Source organism: Lethenteron reissneri, chromosome 32, assembly GCF_015708825.2.
Source record: "Lethenteron reissneri isolate LAM-NWPU_2019-01 chromosome 32, ASM1570882v1, whole genome shotgun sequence".
In the NCBI taxonomy this organism is placed as follows: Eukaryota; Metazoa; Chordata; class Hyperoartia; order Petromyzontiformes; family Petromyzontidae; genus Lethenteron; species Lethenteron reissneri.
This window is the reverse complement of record NC_083810.1, coordinates 6,235,041-6,249,781: the sequence shown is the minus strand read 5'-3', so window position 1 is coordinate 6,249,781 and position 14,741 is coordinate 6,235,041. Positions and strand designations below refer to the sequence as shown.

The 14,741-nt window shown below is 54.0% G+C and overlaps 1 protein-coding gene across 3 annotated transcripts in view; it reads right to left on the bottom strand.

Moving 5' to 3' along the window:
• Positions 1-14,741, bottom strand: part of LOC133349956 (ETS-related transcription factor Elf-2-like) — a 57,911-nt gene that overhangs the window by 41,286 nt on the left and 1,884 nt on the right. For 2 of the 3 annotated variants that reach the window (XM_061563867.1, XM_061563864.1), the window contains exon 2: positions 11,984-12,089. The gene's annotated coding sequence lies outside the window, so the exon portion shown is untranslated. Of the gene's footprint in view, positions 1-4,099; positions 4,266-11,983; positions 12,090-14,741 lie in introns of those variants that run through there. The other variant, XM_061563865.1, reaches the window with a different exon arrangement.

Sequence of the window (14,741 nt, the reverse complement as noted above, 5' to 3'; positions counted from 1 at the left end):
AAAAACGACTGCATCACGGACATTATGCGAGAGCCGGGGTACGATGGTACCCCGGGGTACCGACATAAGCCTCAAATGTGGATGAGACAGAGAGGAGAGAGATGAATTAGCCGCTTTGCGAGTTGCGTTCATTCGGATTTCAGATGCTACTTGCCACGCCGCTGTGTCATCAATACCTGGGGCCCAACACCTATTTGTTCGTTTGCTCCTCGTGCCTGGAGGCCGCCACGTTGATTAAAGTTGTGTTTGTCCGTCGGCTCCAACGCACCCGTAGGGTTTTGCGAGTATTAAACAAATATAAAAAAAAGCCATAAAACCTGATTGCATCACAAGGGTGACATTTCCAACCGGTACAGTAAACTTGTGACGCATCTTTCTTTTTTGAGCCATGCTTGAGATTACCTTTAAAAAAATAAATTTTTGTTTTTTAAAAACTGATGCAAAAGCCCAACAGTGAACCTGCAATCGGCGGGAGGTCAGTCAAGAAGTCTCCTCTGCTGCCATCGAGGCTGGAACATCGCTTGCCCGTCCAGGCTCGAGACCTTCCCCGTCTGCCTCTCTTGGCTCTACAAAATCAATATGCCCGCCGCTTTCTGTGCGGCGTCTTGAGATGATGCGGTCACAGAATCCACGTGAAATTCAAGTTCAGGTCGATTTTGTTTCACCAGGCGAGAACTCGACAGACCAGAATTGAGGAGGAGTCGCCTTTGCAAGAGGGACCCCGGGTCACCAAATAAGCAAAAACAAAACCACGCACGGCGCTGAAATAGAACAGAAATAGGCACCAAAAAAACGAGCGCACGGGGGAATCGAGCGTATCGCACTCCGCAGGTCGGCGTTAGATCCAAGCTCAATGTGAAATTCCATGGGGCGAAATTCGGCTGGGGCAGATTTATCTCCAGCTTTACCGAGAGTACAAAGACGACGAAACAACCGGATATATGAATCCACATTGCGCCGTGTTGTTGTTGTTGTGGTGCAGAGAGGCACAGCTACTCTGTGAGGGGCAAGGGGCGGATGGAGAGGGGGGCACGTGGCATCCACCTCGTGCTCCGGTACGCTCCGAGCGATCGTGTTCGGCGACAATAAAGACACGGGGAAACAAAAACGAGAAAAACAAACCCCAGGAGGAGGAGGATACCGAAAGAACCACAGCTCACTCAACCGCATTCCTCCCTAAATGAACCTCCCTGGAACCAGTTTGGCGTACCCAGCCGACGAGAGAGGGAGCTCTGGCCGACGGTGCTATTACGAGGTCGTCAAGACTTTTAAATTCAAAACACCGGTGTCATCTTGGTGAAATGTTCCCTTGATTCTGATAGCTCCACGTCAGCGTGGCAAAGTGCTCGGGGACAGCTATGGGTGGTGCGGCTATCGAGCGTGCAAGCGGAGCAGCCGCACCGGAGCACCGAGACCGGAATGGCACAGGCGATGGGGGCGGAGGGCATCTAATATCCCTTGCACCGGGGCCCATGCCATCCATGCTATGCCAACATCTAAGCAGAACTCCATTCCGTCTCCACATACAAACAAAATAATTTGCTTAGTCCATCGGCCTATCGGCTCTCCAGACCAATATCCAGCAGCATCTGTTAGAGAAAACACGTGACTGACTTCAGTCTTCTGGGTCTCATCAGCAGTCAGGCTTGTACAGTTACATTCTCCACTCTATCTCACGTCACGCACCTTTCTACCCGGGTGCCACCGCAATACACGCCAGCGCTCCGTCCTTCCCCTCCCACGCACACTCCCACGCACACTCCCACGGAAAGACAACTCTGCATCGATCAGACGAGTTAACACGCGTACACACCGAGACAAATCTCGTGGTGCCAGTTCACCACGTGATGCGGTTGGACATTGCTCACAAAGTGTGAAGGTGGCTGCCACCTGTCTTGGATTTTCCAGAATCCTCTTCTCTTTTAATTTTTTAGACCGCTGACCTGGGACACATTAAATGTCCAAGTTTTGGACATTTAATGTGTCAATTACATGATTTGTACATTCGGTTCTCCCCTCTTCTGGTGTTGTGAGATATTTTAGTCTTCGCGTGAAATGTCCCCGGGGGTTTTGTATCTCGAAGGTGGCAACTAAGTGGACGTCGTAAAAAGCCAAAAGCAATAAACACAAATCACAGAGGCCATTTATTTAAACAAATGAAATAAATTACTGTAATTAAACTGCGTTCGCAAGACAGCAATTCCGATGTGATCCGACATCGCGCCCCGGGGGCTCCCGTTTTGACTCAAGAGTTGGTTATACCAGCGCTATCCAAGAAGAATCCACAGGGACTTAATCCAGGACTACAAAATCGTAAAAAAAACATCAATCAGGTTGACCCGGACAACTACTACTGCCAGCTCAACACAGAATAAAATGAACGAGAGGCGACGGGTGGAAGCCACGTCTGGGGAAAGTTCAGGGCCTAGGCCAGGCAGCAGTTTTGTTAGCTCAACGGGCCTAACCAGCTGAAATAATGTACGAATCTAAATTTTACACAAAGAGCGGTGGGAGCCTGGAACGGGCTGCCCACACAATGCATAAAGTGGAAGCGGATTCAGTGGAACTCTTCATAAAACACCTCCAACTCATACTAGAATCAATCTGCTGCCAACAACCGAACGAGACAGATATACCGAATGGCTCCCTGTCTTGTTTGTAACCGTTCACATGTTCCCCAGGAGGCTGCCCCAGGAGGCTGCCCCAGGCGGCTCCAGGCTGCCCCCGGCGGCCCCCAGGCTGCCCCAACTCCGGGAACTTTTGACCCAAGGCACCGAGCCCCCCCTGGCTGATGCATGTCGCTGCAGCCAAAATCTTTCCGAGCACGGTGACGCTTACAAAGCTTCGTCAAGCGTCACCGCTCCGAGTGCACTCGCGAGAGCAGTGCCGCCACTCTTGAGCCCCAGCCGGAATCTCGATGCTTACAAACATTCCTCTCGGTCATCTAACGCATGCGGACAAAGTGTACGTGTGAAATAATAATAATAACGAGGATACCGTGCCGTATTAATCCAAAAAGTCCAAACTGAGGAGTCTCAAGACTCGTTTTCAGGATGGTCCTGCTCTGTGATTTTTGGCCAACTCAGTTGTGACTGTATGCGTGAAGACAGCGCACAATTTAAAACACCGGATTTTGCTCTCCTCCTTCAAAAGCAAGTCTGAGAGAGGACACGAGTTCAGGTGGGACGAGGTAGACCTGCATCGACATTTGCATCGGAATTACCACCGTAGCACAACTGCGACTCGCGATTGGCCCACACCATGCTCCCACGGCTCTGCCGTGCGTACATTCGTAAAGCACAGCGGCGTTTGCGTTTCCTCGTTAATCTACCCGCGCCGGCTTCTCATTAATAAAACACGGGCTTCCCCCCGTGCCGCAGAGAGACCACTCGACTCCCTCACACACTCCAACAGCTCGCGCGCGCGCGCGCGCGCGCGCACGCACCGCCCCATGGGATCCTACCCATTGATACCAATTTACCCATCGAATTTCGCCGCACGGCACTCGCACACCCGGAAAAACCGTTCCAGCTTACGCCAGAACTCCGATGCTCAGGTTGGCCTCCGAGTCGATGTTTTACACGCGCAGTGCCGTGTCCACTCACCGTGGCTGTGACGGCGGTGGCTATTGCTGATATTTTGCAAGACGGGCTTTTGAGAGCAAACTGGTCCGGCCAGTTTCTCGCCCGCGCACAGGCAGGTTCTATGGGAGCGCCTGGCGCAGGGCGGCGGCAGCAGCAGCAGCTGCAAGCTCGCTACGCCAAATTCCGAAAAACCGGGGCGGACACACATCGCCCCGCTCGGCCCGCGCGCTCCTACACGGGGATTGAAGCCGGCCGCGAAATAACGCGCAGCGGTTTCCGTCGCACGGCACGCACCTCGACACCGCGCCGGTGACCCGAAGTGGGGAGGTGGCGGCGGTGCGGAGCGGCTCAAGTTGTACAACCCCGGCTCGAGTCACGCGCTCGCGCCCGCGCCCTTCGTTAAATTTACGACGGAACATTTCGCCAGCCCACCAGGCGCCAAATCGTCGCGCTCATCACCGCCGCCGCGATCACGGCCACCGGTGGCGACGATGAAGGAGCAGCACCGTCCTTACCTGCCCGACGGGAGGCGCGCGCTGCGTGCGTCCGGTGCGCCGAGCCAAGGAATGGGAAGACGTTCGTAACTCCGAGCCGGCCGCCGGGGCGAGTCGGAAGACGCGCACACGCAATCAAAGCGCTCGCAAGCGCACACACACACAACACGCGCACGGATGTACGCGCGGACGCATACGCAATCTCGGGGCCGGGCGGCAAACACCACCCCCCTCCCCCCGGTGTTTCACAAGGCGACGCTGACCCCACCCAGACACCCCCGCACCCTCTCCTGCTCCTCCCGCTCCGACGAGCGACCCCGTCTAGCTCGTTAAGGCCGAGTCACCGTGCCGGGGAAGGCTACGCCTCCTCCTCCTCCTCGTATCGGCGTTACTCCGCAGGCAATCGACCGGCTTGAACGTCGCCCATCAACGACCTGGCGCGCCGCGACAGCGCGAGAAACTCGACCCCATCGCGTCATCGTGGAGCTGCGTTTGCGTCAACTTTGCCAAGCGTTCTTTTTTTTAAATACGCAAATTTCGTTTAAAAAAAACTATAACCGCGGCGCTTATTTACGACGCAACGCAATTAGGGTTTGCGTAGCGTCTATTTGTGACCGCATGTCAAGAAGTTGTGCATCTTTCGATTTAAAGCTTTCGTGACTGCAGGGATTCATCTTATTGTTTTTTTCGGTAAAGTCACGTAGAAGGGAAATAATAAAATGATAAAAATAAACATAATAAAATGTGTATCTGCAACCGTGGGCAGATTTATTCTGCAGGAGAGAGGAGCAGTCAGTCGAAGGGGGAGGAGGTCTTGAACTTGCACAGGCACAGAGACTCCGTCGTAGCACGAGAGTCGTAGCAGATAAATGTGTTTCCCATCGGTGATGAAATGACGTTGGGTCATGGGGGTCGCCGGCAAAATAAGGAGAATAGGCTGTGGGCGGTGTGGACGTGGAAAAAGAATATTCCAAAAGAAAGAAAACCCATTTCAGTGCGAACCATCGGGAATGTGAATCAATTTACAAGAATACGGATGGGCAACATCACCCAAACTATTTCTCAAATAAAGTCCAAGAGATGTTTTTGCCAAGACGCTGGTGGAACGGAAATGGTTTGGCATTCGACCGAGAATGTACTGTTGTGTTTCATTGCTACCCAGCGTGCCTTGCGCGTTACCCAGCATTCCCTGCCAATTGACCCCCATGTGAAAGCAAGGGTCCCCCACCACCACCTCCTCCTCATCGGTCTCGCAACACGCACGACGTGGCGGGCAGCCGAGCCCTCCCACCATGGTAACATGATTGTGTCATTGAAGCCACACGGGAGGGAGTGTGGCTACGTCACAGACTGAAGTCCAACCCATTATGACCGTCATAAAGAAAAAGTCTAAACCAGGACCACGCCGCCTTCAACTGCCACTAAACACCTTGGTCCAAGTGAACCCTCACAATCAATTCCACAATCTACAACCCCTCCGCGCAGACCATTTTCAGCAGCGGTCCTCTAATGACGAACAAGCAGTCATCCCACATTAGAGAGAATTCACTGCGATTTGTTCAAGACACCTAAGCGTTGTCTTATCGCCAGCAAGCGCCGTAGACTCTACATGGCAAGGAGGTCGCCACATTTTCCCGAAATCAGATCGCCAAAAGCAGTTGCATCAGCACAATGGGTCACGTGTGGCCCTGTTGTCAATTCGCTGCTGGATGGAAGTTCTTCCCCGCGCCATGCGGCTCACGCGGAGTCGTCGTTTAATCGCTGGTCCACGAGGCGTCGCTGATGGCAGGTATGGCGAGACGTCGCCGCTTTGCTGCGATTGCCCTCTGTTGCCCACAAAACAGCCCCGCGGCAACCAGCTTAGGCCCGGGCAGTCGCCCCGTCCGATCACCACCATCCAGGCTCGACTCCGGTTTGACTCATCGAGATTTGACGAGACCCAACGAGATTGAGTGCATTCCGGGCGATTTGGTCATGCCTGCACATCAATCACGCTGTACAGGAGGGATCTGTATTTGTGCCGGTCTCCTCTGAACAACGGCACAAAGCGAGTCGGTACGAAACGTAAGACATCTTGAACTTCTCGTTGCCACCTCGACTGTAGCTGCCCTGTGTCGCGTCACGTCGAAGCACCTGACGAGCTGCATCACGCCCCAGCCGGCTAAAGGTCACCCCAGCGGTGCGAGCGGAATAAAACACGGCGCCTCTCGACACACAACCAGGGCGGTACACGCAACGGCCCTGCCCCCCCACAGCTCACTACTCCTGTGATGTTACACGACTGGGGAGTGGCGGTATAGCGCGGAGCTCACCGCGCCACGAGCCCAAATCACCCGAGTTCGATCCCCGGCCACGGCGAACGCCAGTTAGGGAGAATGATGGTCGAATGCAGTTGACCTGGGGTCAACTCAGCCTCACATTAGTACCTGGTGCGATGTGTAAAGTAACACAAGGTGCTGAAGAGACAAAGGCGGCCTGGGCATAGTGCTGGCCACACCACCCCGTCCATTGTGCGTCGTTCCTGCCGTTACAGGTGCTCGCTAACAGCGCTTGCCCCAGCAGTTGGTATAGACGAGTGGGACAGCTTTGTATTTGTGAATTCTGCGCCATGCTGGCCTAAATGGGTGCTCGCTAATCACCATGACAAACTAGGGACGTTTTCAAACAATCTTCATCAGCAGCCGCCACCGCAATATTTTCCATCGCCTCGATGACACGACTCCAGCACTCTCCGTCAGTGCCGTACCAAGTTGCTCATGGTAGAAGCGTTTGCCAGCGATTATTGCCAGAAACAATTGCCCGAAAATATTCCTCTCGTCGATGCTTGCCCAGACAGTCCGTGGTCGTGGCGTGGCCCTCTGTTTTGTTTTGTACAACGCAGTGGACAAAGGACTCTCCCCTGCATCGCAGCGATCATTTCGCTGTAATGGCAGCGCAGCAGATCCACCGTTGTAATGCACTTCTATGCCCACGCCCTCGAAGTCCCGAGCTTTTGCGACCCTGCACTGAGCAGCGTGGCGACGACGTACGGTCGAATAGCCCCCCCCCCCCATGACCCACGTGCCGTTGGGGAGGAACCCATCCAGCAGTGGAGTGCCACGGGGGCTAAGTACGTAAACTTGTACCCGTGTTCCTTACGAATACAAACGCAGACGCACCCTTGTTTCACGGCTCCGTATAATCACAACAAAGATTCCGTCTTCTAAATGCCGTCTTCTCTTACTGGCCATCTGTGAACAAGAACTTCATAGCTCATCGGATTCCTCCAGTGTAAATACATAGTCTGGTTCTGAAATACTGAGCCGAGGATTAAGTCAGGGTTGCCACGCACCACCATATTCATACTCTACACGTATAGCCTTTTATTATAAATCTACTGCTGGATGAAGGCCTCCCCACACCTTTCAGTCATTGTAGGTGTTTGATCATACTTAACCACAGCGGTCTCTGCGGGTTGGTGAAACTATGAAACTAAAACAATTAAAACTATTTTTATTTTACCAGTTAAGCCCCACACTGAGCTATATAGCTCTTTTTTAGAAGCAACCTGGCCACAAATTATAGCCCAACAAAGTGGCTTCTCATTTGGAAATTTGGAGCAGCCAAACTCTAAACGCACGTCGATTCTAAATGTGGAAGGAAAAACCGGAGGACCCGGAGAAAAATCCACACGACCACGGGGAGAGGGACATGCAAACTCCAAATATGTAGGCGTCAGGGTCGGGATCGAACCCACGACCTCCTGTATACTAAGCGAGGTAGTTAACATCTCGTCACCGCGGCGAGATCGGTTTGGAGACGGCTCGCTGCCGACGTTATCCGCGGCCAGAGATCGGAACTCGGCTCTCACCGGACTCATCGCATAAGGCCGCGAACCACCGCCTCTCCCCCTCCGCATATTGCACATCACAACACGCACAGTAATCGCACACGCACACACACAGCACGGTATTGACACAGGTTTACAAGGCGGCGATGCCTCTCCTAACGCGGCACGACAGAGCTTCGGCTGCCGCTCAGGTCTTTCTGCTGCCCCTTGTATTTGCAATAGCTCACACCTGTGTACACATGCGCGCGCACACACACACACACACCCACACCTGTGTGCAGCAGGCAGCGTCGTAGGAAACACGACAGTCAGCGACCGATGCCCTAGCGTTCGCGTATGAGTGAGCGAACGTGCGATGGAGCGAGTGTGCAAGTGAGCGAGTGTGCGATGGAGCGAGTGTGCGATAGAGCGAATGTGCGGTGCGTGTGACCGAGTGTGGGTTCATACGTGTAGGCAGTGAGCGGGCGGCTGTTTAGATTCCTCTCTCTCCGTGTGACTTCTCGTTTTTTTCCTTACCCCCCCCCCCCCACCCGAGCTAATCTCGCGTCCACAGTCGCGCGATCGGTTTCCTGTCGAGTTCCTCACAGTGCGAGGCGACGGCGGTGGAGGGACTGCCAAGGGACCGTGGCACTTTCAGCCCAGCGGGCCCCGTCCAGTGTGCCGGGACACGACCCAGGACGGGGAGACGAGGCCATCGCTGGCCGCTGTGCCGCACCGCCTCGCGAGCCCCTGCTCAATCTCAGCGGCTGCTCGAACCCTCTCCTAAACCGCCGATGGCGCTGTCGCCATCGCGTCACCAGATGGGGACTCCGTTCCGATCTCTCGCGCAGCAGCCACGAGCCTTCTTGTTGAGAGAGCGGCCCGCGGAAAGTAGATATTGTGGAGCTGCCTCCGACATCCGTTCTGGTCTACGAAGGAGAGGGCGGCACTTTGGTGTTGGTCTCTGGGCTTGCTTCACCGCACGTCAGCGCGCTCGTTCTTGCGCGATGGTCCCGGGGACCAGCTCACGTAATCACCACTGGTGTGAGCCGCGGTGGGGAATTGAACCGAGCTCGCCAGATTCAGTGCATCGCGCTCACCACCCCATCCCAAAAATGACGGTGCACCTTCAATTACCCAGGAAAACATCTTGAGGCTCTTTTGCAGGAGGATCCTGCGACATCGGCGTTTCTGGCCAATTCATCCGTGAGTCTGGCTTCACGTCAGAGCAAACCGGACGGAGTAAGAGACAAAATCTCCGCACAGATACATTCAATAATAATCCATTGCTGTACCCGTGCCTCGTCGCCACCCCGCAGCTCTGGGAGACCTCGGCAGCTTCAGCCCGCAACCTCACCGCACGTTACACCGCGAAAAAAAAACGAACGTGTACAGTGACCTATGGGTCGTGAAGGGACCGCATCGGGCATGCCAACCACCAGCGGCGCGCACGGGCGCAGCAGTAAACATTTCCGAATGTATTGCGGAGGGAAGCCCCAGTACGCACGCGGAAGAGAGAAGCACCTCCCGACCGGTCCAGGGCTCGCGAGCCGCGGTTGACACGGCGACGCATTGCGAGGGATCGGTGCTGGTTCAGGGCAGCAGAGTGGTTGCGCCAGTGGCAATGCTCGTGCCTCGCAGCAAGACGCGCCTGGGTTCGATTCCCGACCCGGGCCACCTTTCTGCGTGAAGTTATGTACGTTCTCCCCCTGATATCCACAATGCAACTGGCTTTGGCCAAAAACATCCTCATTGCTGAAAACTCACACTGAAAAGACTCAATTTGGGTTTAAACACAGCAGCAACATCGCACCCTCCCCCCCTCCCACGACGAAAATTTGGCAAGACCCTCTTGAAAAAGCGTCGAGACTCAGTGAGGATCTCCTGAAGGGTTAACATGTGCAATAATAATAATAACAGCGGTGTCCTATTACCAACACAGCCATAGACACCACAGTGACACACATTCCAGCCAGCACTGTACATGTACACGTACAGTTCTATGTCACTCCACTGCTGGATGAGTGCCTTCCCACACACCATTCGGGTCGTGGGGGAAGGGGTGATTGTTATACAATACTGCACCGTGCTAGTCCGTGCGAGTTGGTGAAGGGATAGAGCAGAGATGCGGGAGCATAGAAGTACAGTACAGCGATTAACCTTGCTGCCCTCCGCTGCCCAACAGGTAGCCCCGCATGCCCCACGACAAAGTGATTGCGCGTGGCGGTGGTCACGCACGCAAGCGCTAGCCAGGCTCAACCCCGCTTAGAAGCTTGAGAGCTCATTCCTCCAGAATGAATAATCTGATGCCGGTAGCTTGCAAGGTCTGACGGGATTGTGCGCGTTTCTGAGTGACCCGGTCGCAAGTTCAAGCCTAACAGCCGCTCCCCTATGTAAATGCTGAATCTTGTTGGGTGACGGAGGGTTTAAAGATGAGAATTTCGGCATGAAACCCACTGCGTGGCCCAGCCCCAAACGCAAACGTGGGGATGTTTGTTTTAGTTCCGTAATCGCGAATTGTGGTGGAGCGGAGGTGCGGCCGTCAGTGCCACGTGAGTTTTGGTTCCCGGCCACGGCAAACATCGGCGGCGAGGACGAACCGAGCCGGTTCACGACGCGACTGCCGCCACGTCGGCGTGGACGAGAGCGCAACGAGTGACGGGCACGTTCGCGCTCTCGCGTTTCGTATAAAAAAATATACACGGGTACCTTTGCGCCCTCCAGTTGCATCGCACGGAATATTGCATTTGATCAATGAAGATCTGGCGGGCAGGTCGTAACGTCACGTTTACAAACGTATTATTTTGTACGTGCAAATGTATTGACCAAGTTCTGACCAATAACACTCCTCCGACTCCACAGCGGTGGCTTGGGACTTTGCGCGGCCGAATCCGACGTCAAACTCGCGTCGACGTTTTGCCCAAATCGCTTCGCGCTCCGTGCCAGCAGCGGTCGTTTAATTGGCTCCGAGTAGCTGCGTTCTCAAAATAACACCGCAAAGCAAAGCCTGCTCTGGCACCGGTCCTGCAGAAGCCACACCTTACTCGGGGAATTTTGCAAAGCGTGACCCCACCCATGCCTCACCTGGGGCTGCCGCAGCGGGGACGAGGACACCACACACACGCGCCCCAATGTACAGTGCAGCGCGCACGTACGTACTCACGCATGCATGCACGCACCAGCACCGCCAGTGAGTCACTAAACTTGAATTTACAAACAGCGACATTGAAACTAGTGGAGAAATGTTTCTGCTAAATCGTCACTCAGATATTCCTCCACCTCCTCCGCCTCCTCCGCATGAATCCAAACCCCAACCACAAGCACCAAGCCCAACAGCTCCACTTGCCAGTAAGGTTTGGGTGATAGTGATTGTTATGGCGAGGGTGATGGAGGGGTGATGGCGAGGGTGTTCTCACCATGGAGGAGGCTTGTGAAGCACTCTACTAGGCAGTTGGAGGCAGTCGCCCTCCAACAAGAGTGGAGAGCAGAGAAGTGAAGCTCACAACAACGGGCGGTGTACCGGGCGGCTAATATACAGCAAGGTGGCACAGTAGGGAGCACATGTGGGATATTTGCCAATCATCTCGGTCAAGCCATGTCCCCTGGGCCTGTCCTGTGACTTGCTGCCAGCAGCGAGCCTTCAACACTTCACGTGGCCTCAAGGTGCACCTAGTTTGGCACAAGTGCCATGGTGACATAGCTGCAACTTAATGGCAAACGGCGGTTGCTGTTGTTGATGGTGAGGGTGACTGATGGTAGGGGTGATGGATCAACGATTTGGAGGTGAGGTCCAGAGGAGAATGCTGATGATTCTGATGACAATGTGGGCAGCGGGCAGTGATGCAGGGTGCTGGGTGACAGTCCAAATGATCATGATGATGGGAATTTGGTTGATGAGGCAAGGGTCTGATGATGCTCATGAGGCTCAGGTGAAGGTAGGCGACGAGAGGGGCTGATCGTGACGACGACGATGATGACGACAACGACAGCGACGATGGCGGCGTGCGTGTCGGCGGGAGGTGCAGAAGGTTTGCTGCTTCTGTCCCAGCCCCACCGCGAGGCAGCGAGACGTTGGCCCAAGAGAGCCGCACACTGACCTGCGGCCGCGTTCGCTCCACAACACCGAGTCGCAGCCACGTGCGGCTAGGAGCAGGAGGAGCAGGAGGAGCAGCAGGAGGAGGAGGAGGCGCCGAGCACGAGCACCTGGGGACGAGACGCCGCCACCGTTAAAACACACACGGCGGCAATCGCACTACCCACAAGCCCCACACGAGCCTCTCCGCATTTGTCGAACACCCCGAGAGTCGTTTGCGAGGCTTTCCTGCGCAGGTTTGGATTTTATTTATTTTGGCAGCAAGGGCCCAATGAGCTCCTAGCCTCTATTTCACGGGTGTCTTGCGCGGTACAGGTCACGGTTACAATCGTGGCTTCATAGGGCAAGATACAAACGACCCGTATCGGTACGTGCTTTGCATGTTACAGGAATAGGGAACCGGTCGAAAACGTGATAAAATATGACAACAATCTTTTATTTATTTATCTAAGTAAATGGATTTATTTTTTTATTTCCTAGCAGTCCGCGTGTACTTTGGACGTGTCCGTGCGACGTTTCCTCCCCAGCCAATGAGCGATTTTTTCAAAATATATATGCATATATGTTGAACTTTTTTCGCACCGTACGTAGCCAACCACGCCAATCGGAGGTGCGATAGCATGATGGCGTATTCCCACGGATTTTGCGCGGGACACACGGCCGGGGTGGAGGGGGGAGTGGATCAGGGTGGAGGGATCGGAGGGGAGGGAGGGAGGGAGTTGGGGACGAGACATCAGCACACACGAACCCGACTCGGGGGTGCAGGTGACGTCACATCGCGCAGATTTGCGCTGTGACGTCACCACCACGCACGCGGGCCTGCCAGGAATCCAGCCAGGAATCCAGCCAGCAACACTTTTCATGTAGTATGACATGATAGTGACCATTATTGTCGTCATTTGATCAATTAGTTGTTTTTTTTAGGGGCAAAGACACGTTACCGAATATTAATGCACACAGTGGTGGCCACACGCGTCTGGCGAAATCACCGGGAACGCACCCAGTCTCGTCGCATCTCAGAATCTAAGCGAGTTTGTGCCTGCTTCGTGCTTTGACGGCCGATGCCTACCTGGGGATTGCCAGGTGTTGCAGAAATATTGCTGCGAGGTGGCCACGAGACGGTGGTAGAGCAATGGATACTTACGTCGATCTGTGTGGAGCTTTTAATGTTATCACCTTGCACGTGCGGGTTTTCCCTGGGTGTTCTGGGTTTTTCCTCGGTTGATATTGGCCAATCTTGAGACTCGATTACATGTTTTTTTTTTGTTGCTGGATGAAGGCTGTTGGATGCCAATGAGCTGTGCAACGTGAATGTTATTTTATTAATGCGTCGAGGAAGCGGTGATGGCGGTTAGCACATTGCGCTGTAAGCCCAGCGAAACAGGGTTCAATCCCAGGTCGCGGCGAACGTCACTGGCAACAGACACGAGCCGAGCGTGACGACGCAATGGTCAAACAATGCCCGTCACTGATACGGCGTGGGGGCAGCCCTTCATCAGGCGGTGGACAAAGGGCTGCACACGCTACTCCCTATTAAGTTCAACGCACAAATACATGTGCACATAAATGGCGGTGCGTCGGTGGGAGGTGAATAGTGAATTATCAGGGCATAGAGCTCCCTGCTACTTGCATAAGAAATGTCTTTCAGCTTCATCATCAGACGTGATCCATACCCTGCTGGCTTAACAATATCCATACCCTGCAAAAGGGGAGGAAATTGGAGAAGACCAATGCTGAACGAGAAAGAGCAGTGAAGCTTCGAATGTGGAGCTCTCTCCACCCTCTTAACGCGCCGCACCTCGACACGGCGGATAGGAAATGCGCACCTGTGCGGGGGCCCACGTATGCAAACACGCAATACTCGTCCTTACCTGGCCAAGGCAATAACGCAAATATTCCCCCATATAGCCCTCACCAGACTTTTGGGGCAGGTGCTGTTAGCGAGCACCTATGAAGGAAGGTACGGCACACGAGGGGGTGGTGGTGGGTGGCCAACACCACGTCCCGCTGCCTTTGAATGATTTTTGACCCCCCCCCCCTCCTCGTCACACGGCGTCACAAAAATTCAGACCCCCCCCCTGAACAAAGCTCTGCCCCCCCCCCCCAAAATCGATTTAAACTATTGTCATTGTAGTGCGTATTTAATGTGTCGCTGCACTCTGATGTTGTAGGAGAAAACATTTATTAAAAAGTCTATTTAATTAAGTAGAACGTGTTGTCTATATTTATTTAAAATTGCGCATTTTTATGTGACATCACATTAATCAACCCCCCCCCCCCCCCCATCGTCACACATCGTCATAAATGTCTGACCCCACCCCCCCTAGGTGGGTGACGTCATTTATGGACGGCCCCTTTGTCTCCTCAGTGCTAATGTTTTCATACCGCGCCAAATATTATTTTACGGCTGAGTCGACCAAGGGGTGGCCAAGCACCAGTTCCTACATTCACCACTATGATTGGTCATGAGCGAGAGTCAAACTCGGGTCGCTGGGTTTATAGCGCAGTGCTGACTTGGCAAGCGCACACACATTACCTGTATGGTAGCCAGGTAAACACACACCTGTACAGCCAGCAAAGTCAACTCTAGTGTGGGGGTCACATGGACTCACACCTGTGCTTGGTACAAATAAACACACACCTGAGTAAAAACCCACACACACCTAGACTATAACCCATACTAACACACACCTGAGCGTGACCCATACTAACACACCCCTGACCCATACTAACACACACCTGAGTTTCACCCATACTAACAC